The sequence below is a fragment of the Astyanax mexicanus genome, chromosome 10 (assembly GCF_023375975.1).
Source record: "Astyanax mexicanus isolate ESR-SI-001 chromosome 10, AstMex3_surface, whole genome shotgun sequence".
Lineage (NCBI taxonomy): Eukaryota > Metazoa > Chordata > Actinopteri > Characiformes > Acestrorhamphidae > Astyanax > Astyanax mexicanus.
This window is the reverse complement of record NC_064417.1, coordinates 20,156,320-20,162,759: the sequence shown is the minus strand read 5'-3', so window position 1 is coordinate 20,162,759 and position 6,440 is coordinate 20,156,320. Positions and strand designations below refer to the sequence as shown.

The following is a 6,440-nucleotide window of genomic DNA, read 5'->3' as shown; positions in this document are numbered from 1 at the left end:
GAGCAAGAAATTCAAGTGATCAACTCTCAGCACAGCTGTTAACTGAAATCCATTCCGGGCGACACTACCTCATAAAGCTGAAAAAAAATTGAAAATGCCAAGATGTCCAAAGCTGTCATCTGAAAATCTAAAATATAAAACATATTTTGGTTTGTTTAACATTTTTTTGTTCACTAAAAATGTTTTTTTTTGGACATAGTTTGGGTGATTTTAGTATTAACTTACAATGTGGAAAAAGTTTAAATAATGAAAAAAAAAAAAAACAAACACTGAATTTAAGGTGTGCTCAATTTTTGACTGGCACTGTACCTATATATAAACAAAAGATCACAATGTTACAAGTACTTCCATACTATTTATGTAGTGCATACACGCATTGACAAAAAGGTAATAACAATAATAGAGAAACATATATTTTCCTGAGCCAGATTAAAACCAGCTTTTATAGCAATGAGCATTTAGTGTATATATATGTAAAAATATTATGCAGAAGAATCATTGGCCATTGTGAGCAAAAGGTCACATAACTGAGACAGACAACTAGCAATTTGGCAAGTCAGTGGTTTGACATTTTGAGGATTTCAGTCCCTTAATGGCGATTTGTGTAACAGCACAGCAGTCAGCCGCCTTCATTCATTTGTAGACTCCTTAACGGGCATCAGCACTAATGGGCATCCTGCCTTTGGATTCCCCTGGTATTTTTGTTCCTATCAGTCGGCAGGCTCTTGGTAGTCTTGGTACACTAGACAGCACAGTATGTATGGGGGTGGACAGTTGATTTTCGTCTTGTCTGGTTGCCAGGGGGTTGACACTCCTCCTGCCTTCTATCTGGTCAACTTCCTGCACTGTAATAAAAAAATAATATTAATTATAAATATAATATATAATATTAAATTGTACTCTAAATTATCGCAAACTAGTTGCCTCAACTAACATTATTACATTTCTGGTTAAGAATTGGCCAAACTAAATCATTTGTGTTTGCAAAATTTACAAATTGTAGTTGAACTCTAGTTGAGGCCAAGCCAACTACTCTGCTCTACTGCACATGCTCAGATTGGCCTTTTAGTTGAACGGGGTCTACAGAGCAATTCAGCAGGGGTTTTAACCTGATGTTGGTCATGCTATTTGCATATTGGGCGTGTCCTCCAACCTCTCACTCACTATCAGTGTGTAGTCATTCCTCACAGACTGCCTTCTCATGGAATTTGCATATATATTATATACTATTAACAGCCTGGCCTAGTCAAGCTGGTAACTTTTGCATTATTTGCAATCTTATATGATTGACCATAAGGCAGGTATGAAATAGACTTAATAAATTAATAAAAGTCCCCAGTTGCTTTGTTAAATTAACCAAAATATAGTGTTGTACCCACTAGATGATTAAATTAATGTACACCTTTCCATTGGCACAACGTAATTTTTTTAGTTGACCCTAAAGGATAGTCAGCAAAACTTATACAATGCACAACTAAAAACACAAATTAAATGTTTAAGCTGGTGAGAGTTAATATGTGATGTTTCAATACATATAAAAAAATAACTATCTGGGCTAAAGATTTCTAGTTGGCAAACCACACGTGATTTTCTTCAAAACTTTGAGTTGGCCTCAAAACTCGAAAAATCTTGTGCTGAAGTTGCCTTGAAATTTTGAGTTTTCTCAACTTTTTTTATTTTTACAGTGTAAGCATAATCGGAATCTAAATATAACTTGAACATGATTGAACTTGAATTTGATTGTGGTTGGATGAGAAGTATAAACATAGACCATTCCGACACCATATACCATTTATACTCGATCCATCACACTTGCACATAGCGGACGTATGTAGTCTGGTATGAATATGATCCATGCAGAGACTCAAGAGAACTCAAGCTCTAAAAATGTCTCAACTAAGCTTCTTTTATATTTTTTCATTATTCTAAAATGCATTCATTTTCAATGGACTTTCATGCAGCCAAAACAGTGAGCCTAGTGCATTTCAAAATTTTCAACATTAACATTTTAATAGAACATTTATAGCTATTACAGCTTTTAGAAAAATGTGTTTAGGAGAGGGATCATGCTGCACTATAGGCTCCTGTGGTGCTGCCTGAGATTTTGTCCTTAATGGCATTTGTATTCTCTTATATAACTTTAACTTTAATACTTCAAGTAGTTTTGAAAGCAGTACTTTTACACTTTTACTTGAGTAAAAACCTTGAGATGATACTTCAGCTTCTGAGGGAGAACCAGCTTGTGCCTTTCGTGTCGAGACAAAAAAAAATGGAACAGAAACGAGTTTTATAACTCATAATATAATCTATCACACTGAGACACTTTATCACTTTTCATGTTACTGATATCCTTTCCTGATATCCATTCATAATCATCATGCTGCTATATCAAACTTGCACTTTGCAGTACATGTTGCTGCAACTTCCCTGTGTTTTGTGTAATTATGTCATGCATTTTATTATTATTTTACTTTTATTCTGTTTAAATTTGTCTTTATATTTATCTATTTTAAAATTGCTCTTTGGGTGTAAACTAGACTGTGGAAATAAAATTATGTTCTACCTCATGTACCACATGTAATTTAAAAAGATAATAAAATCTCCTTAAATCCTTGAGTCCTTGAATCCTATCAAGATCTAATCAGCAGTTATACACCAGATCTGTAGAAAAGTGTATTGAAAGTAATTTAAGTATTAAAAATAAAATATACCTGTTTTCAGGTTATCTACTATCCACAATATTTAAAACATCCCATTATGTATAGACCAAAATTTAGGTCTTATTAGAAAAAACATTAATGTTTTGAAATAAACTTTCCATAACAGTAATGTATTGAAGTAATGGGGTGGCAACATTAGAAAATAAAATTATGATTTTTTTACATATTGACCAAAATAAAATAAGAAAAAAGAAAATCAAAGGATTATCAAATGGCACCACTGAATTCTTGAAGAACACTTGTAATAGTATTCATTCATGTATGTTTCAAGTAACAATACTGTTATAATTTGAATTACTGGGGTGGCAAATGAAGTAAAATAGGCTATTTGGTGGTTTATAGACCAGTTTGGAGTCCTATAAAACATAGAAATTTAAGTGTTGTCTTATCACACCATTACAGTCATAAAAATGTAATTCTCATGTTTTCAAGGAATACATTTCAAGTGATATGACTGTAGTGTTTCAGAGTATTGAGAAGTCAAACCTAGGAAAAATGTCTGTTCGGTTTTACATAATCCAACATTTGGAGTCCTATAAAACCATCAATTCAGACTGTTATTAAACGACACCATTAAAATCTTTAAAAAGTAAAGTAAAATCTACACTGTTGATGGCATATGTTATGTCACAAATGAGAGGGACGGACATAAGTGTGGACATATATATTTGTTAAACAAACAAGATAAATGGAAACAAGACAGAAAAACACTAGTACACCCTAAAAACAGAGGTACGATATGAGTTCTTTTTTGTACTTAAAGGTACACTCTTCATAATTGTCCCCTCAAAGGTATAATATTGGTTTTTACAGGGTCAGATTTGTTCCCTCTGAAGTACAAAGTAATTTCTAACAGCAATAAGTACAGCTTTGTACCATTTAGCCAGCCAAAGGGTACATTCAGTATTCTGTACCACTGTACTAATAAACAATATCTATTTAAATTGCATGTTTTTTATTTGAAAGCCAGACAATTTTGGATTATCCAGTTTTTGAGCCATATTCAGTTAATGATAATGTTTATAATCTTTATAATCTTTACTGGCACAAAAACCATGGGTACAAAAAGGGACTTTCACTAAAAGGTCATTTTTTGTACCTCAATATAAGGTACAGCCCCAGCGACAAGCTTTGTACCCTTTTAAGTACAAATCTGCAACTTTCTAAGTGTGTAAGGAAAAAACTCGGACTAGGATATATCATTAACTATGACAGAAACTAAGAAACTCTAAAACATGACTCGTAAACATAGAATACTAAGGCACATAAAATGACAGACCTGGAGAGATGAAACACCGCAGTTGTAAAGGACCATAAAATACAAAACCAATCCACACATATGCAGAACACAAGGATGCAAAAAACTTGAACAAAAAACACTCAAACTACCAGCTATGTATACACAGAGAGGGTAAGGAACACCTGGGACTGGTAAACGAGGGGGCGGGGTTACAAACAAGACACAAGCTGACAACACTAATGGCTAGGGCTGGGCTAGGGTGGAGACATAACACTAACACAACAAAGCCATGTGCTCTAGAAGCACAAGGGGGAGTAAACAAAACACAAGAACAGAGGACAGAAACAGAAGAAAGACACAGGCCAAGGTATCAAGTGATATTACTGTAGAGTTAGAGTAACAGGGGTTCAAACTTTGGAAAAATACCCATTTGGTTTTGCATAAACCATACAGTAATTCGACATACTAATTTATTGTGTGGGGAGAGGGTATCACAAAGCATTTGAGCTTAGGGACCCAAATAGCTAGTGCCAGCCCTCCACTACAGATTACATCCAAGCCATTAGTGGTGCTGCCTATCCTCCTGAATATATAAAACCTATGTGGATGTATAAAATAATTTTTAAAATTAATTTAAAAGCTGTTTGACCAGTGGTAGGATGGTCCCCCTTAAATGTGAGTCTTGGTCCTCCCAAGGATTCTTCCTCCTCCTGCAGCTCTGAGGGAGTTTTTCCTTGCCTCCGCGCTCACTGGGGGTTCTGTATTCTGTATTTTCTATGTTTAATGTTTTGCCTGATTCTTTGTCCTGTAATCATGTTTCTGTAAAGCTGCTTTGTGCCAACCCCAGTTGTAAAAAGCGCTATACAAATAAATATGATTTAATTTGATTTGATTATAGATGCTTATTATATAGGGGAACCAAAATGACACTACACCACATCCCTATGTAAACTACAGTTATCTTGTCTGAAGAGAATAAAAATTTTTTTTTTTTAATAACTTAAATAACTTTTTTTCTGCTCTTTTAGTTTTTAACTATTTTTTTGGCCCTCTTGCAACAAGAAGGTTAGCCCTGTTCCCCTGGAATTTCAACAAGCCAGGACACTTCTGTCCTGAAAATATTCAAACACAAACGCCCGCAGACTTATACACACACACACACACACACACTTACACAACTTTTTCCTTTCTTTCTCTCAGCATGGAATGAGCTTTCTCCGCTGCTATTTGTGTCAGGATATGACTGAAGAGTAGATAGCATCTGTCCTTCCTGGCCAGGGACAATGCATGTGTTGCCCTTCAATTATTGGCAATCAATGTCTATTTTGCTGTCATTTGTCAAAAACGGCGAATCCTTTTCTGGGGACGTTTCAGAGGCCGGTGTCTCTTCCAGCGCGGGTCTGAATATCTGCACTGCTCGCTTCTCGCTCGTACGCTCCTGTCTTCCCTGCACTTCCTGGCACTTTTGTTTATGCTCGCAGCGTTTCTCCAGGTGCCGTAGCCCCACTGTCACCACTGTTAAACATTAGCAGCGATATTTTTCATACAGCCAGACTTCATCATTCCTACTCCTCCCTCCTGGAGTCTGCTTGCTGCTGATCTTCACAAGGCTGAATCTCTAAAAGCTTCAGCACACACACACACACTCAGTTACACACATACTCACACAAACCGAGCGTGGCATATTCACACCACACATACATTCACATTCACAGACACACACACACACACTTTTTCTTTTTTATTCAAGGGTTGCTGTAGGTTATTTACTGCAACGTTTGTATTTGGACTAACAATAATATTGGCCTTGGTGGGTTGTGGTGGAACCGCCGAAAGGATCACAGTATAATCAGCTACTCCTGCACTGCTATATTTTTCAATTCAACTACTTTCAAACTGCTATTCCCGTTTTTTTTTTTTTTTTTTTTTATTATTATATTCCACAGCCCAAATGGCTCAGGAAATCTGTGAGCAGGTTCAATCAAACCCGATGCAGTCATGCACCTGTTATACTGTGTCTTCCTTTTGCGAGGGCTGTGTATCTGTCGAGTGTGTACCCGTGAGTCACAAAACAGGAACAGATTGAAGGGAAATGATTTTGACTCGCTCTCAGTTGCAAGCAAGATGAGGTAAACTGGCTTAAGGAGAGAAATACTAGAGGAAGACACTGTAGCACACAATGACCTCCATTATATACATGGAGAAATGGAAAATCATTACTATGTGGGCTATTAACAACAATAATACACTGCCTGATCAAAAAAAAAGACCAAAGAAAAAAGTCAATCCAGTGTTGCATTCATTTTTCACCAAGATCTTGCAGCAGCATTGATGATAGAAGAGTCTGACCACTGCACAAAGCAGCTCTTCTCCATCCAGCACATCCCAAAGATTCTCAGTGAGGCTAAGATCTGGACTCTGTGGTGAACTCTCTCAATCCATGTGTGAAAATGATGATCTCATGCTCCCTGAACCACTCT

The 6,440-nt window shown here is 36.2% G+C and overlaps 1 long non-coding RNA gene across 1 annotated transcript; it reads right to left on the bottom strand.

Annotated features, from left to right (window-relative positions):
* Positions 1 to 342: 342 nt before the first annotated feature.
* LOC125804684 (uncharacterized) lies at positions 343 to 5,478 on the bottom strand. Its single transcript, XR_007440839.1, has 2 exons — positions 5,135 to 5,478; positions 343 to 845 (listed from the first exon to the last, which is right to left on the bottom strand). It is a non-coding gene; the product is annotated as an uncharacterized LOC125804684 (long non-coding RNA).
* Between the last annotated feature and the right edge of the window lie 962 nt (positions 5,479 to 6,440).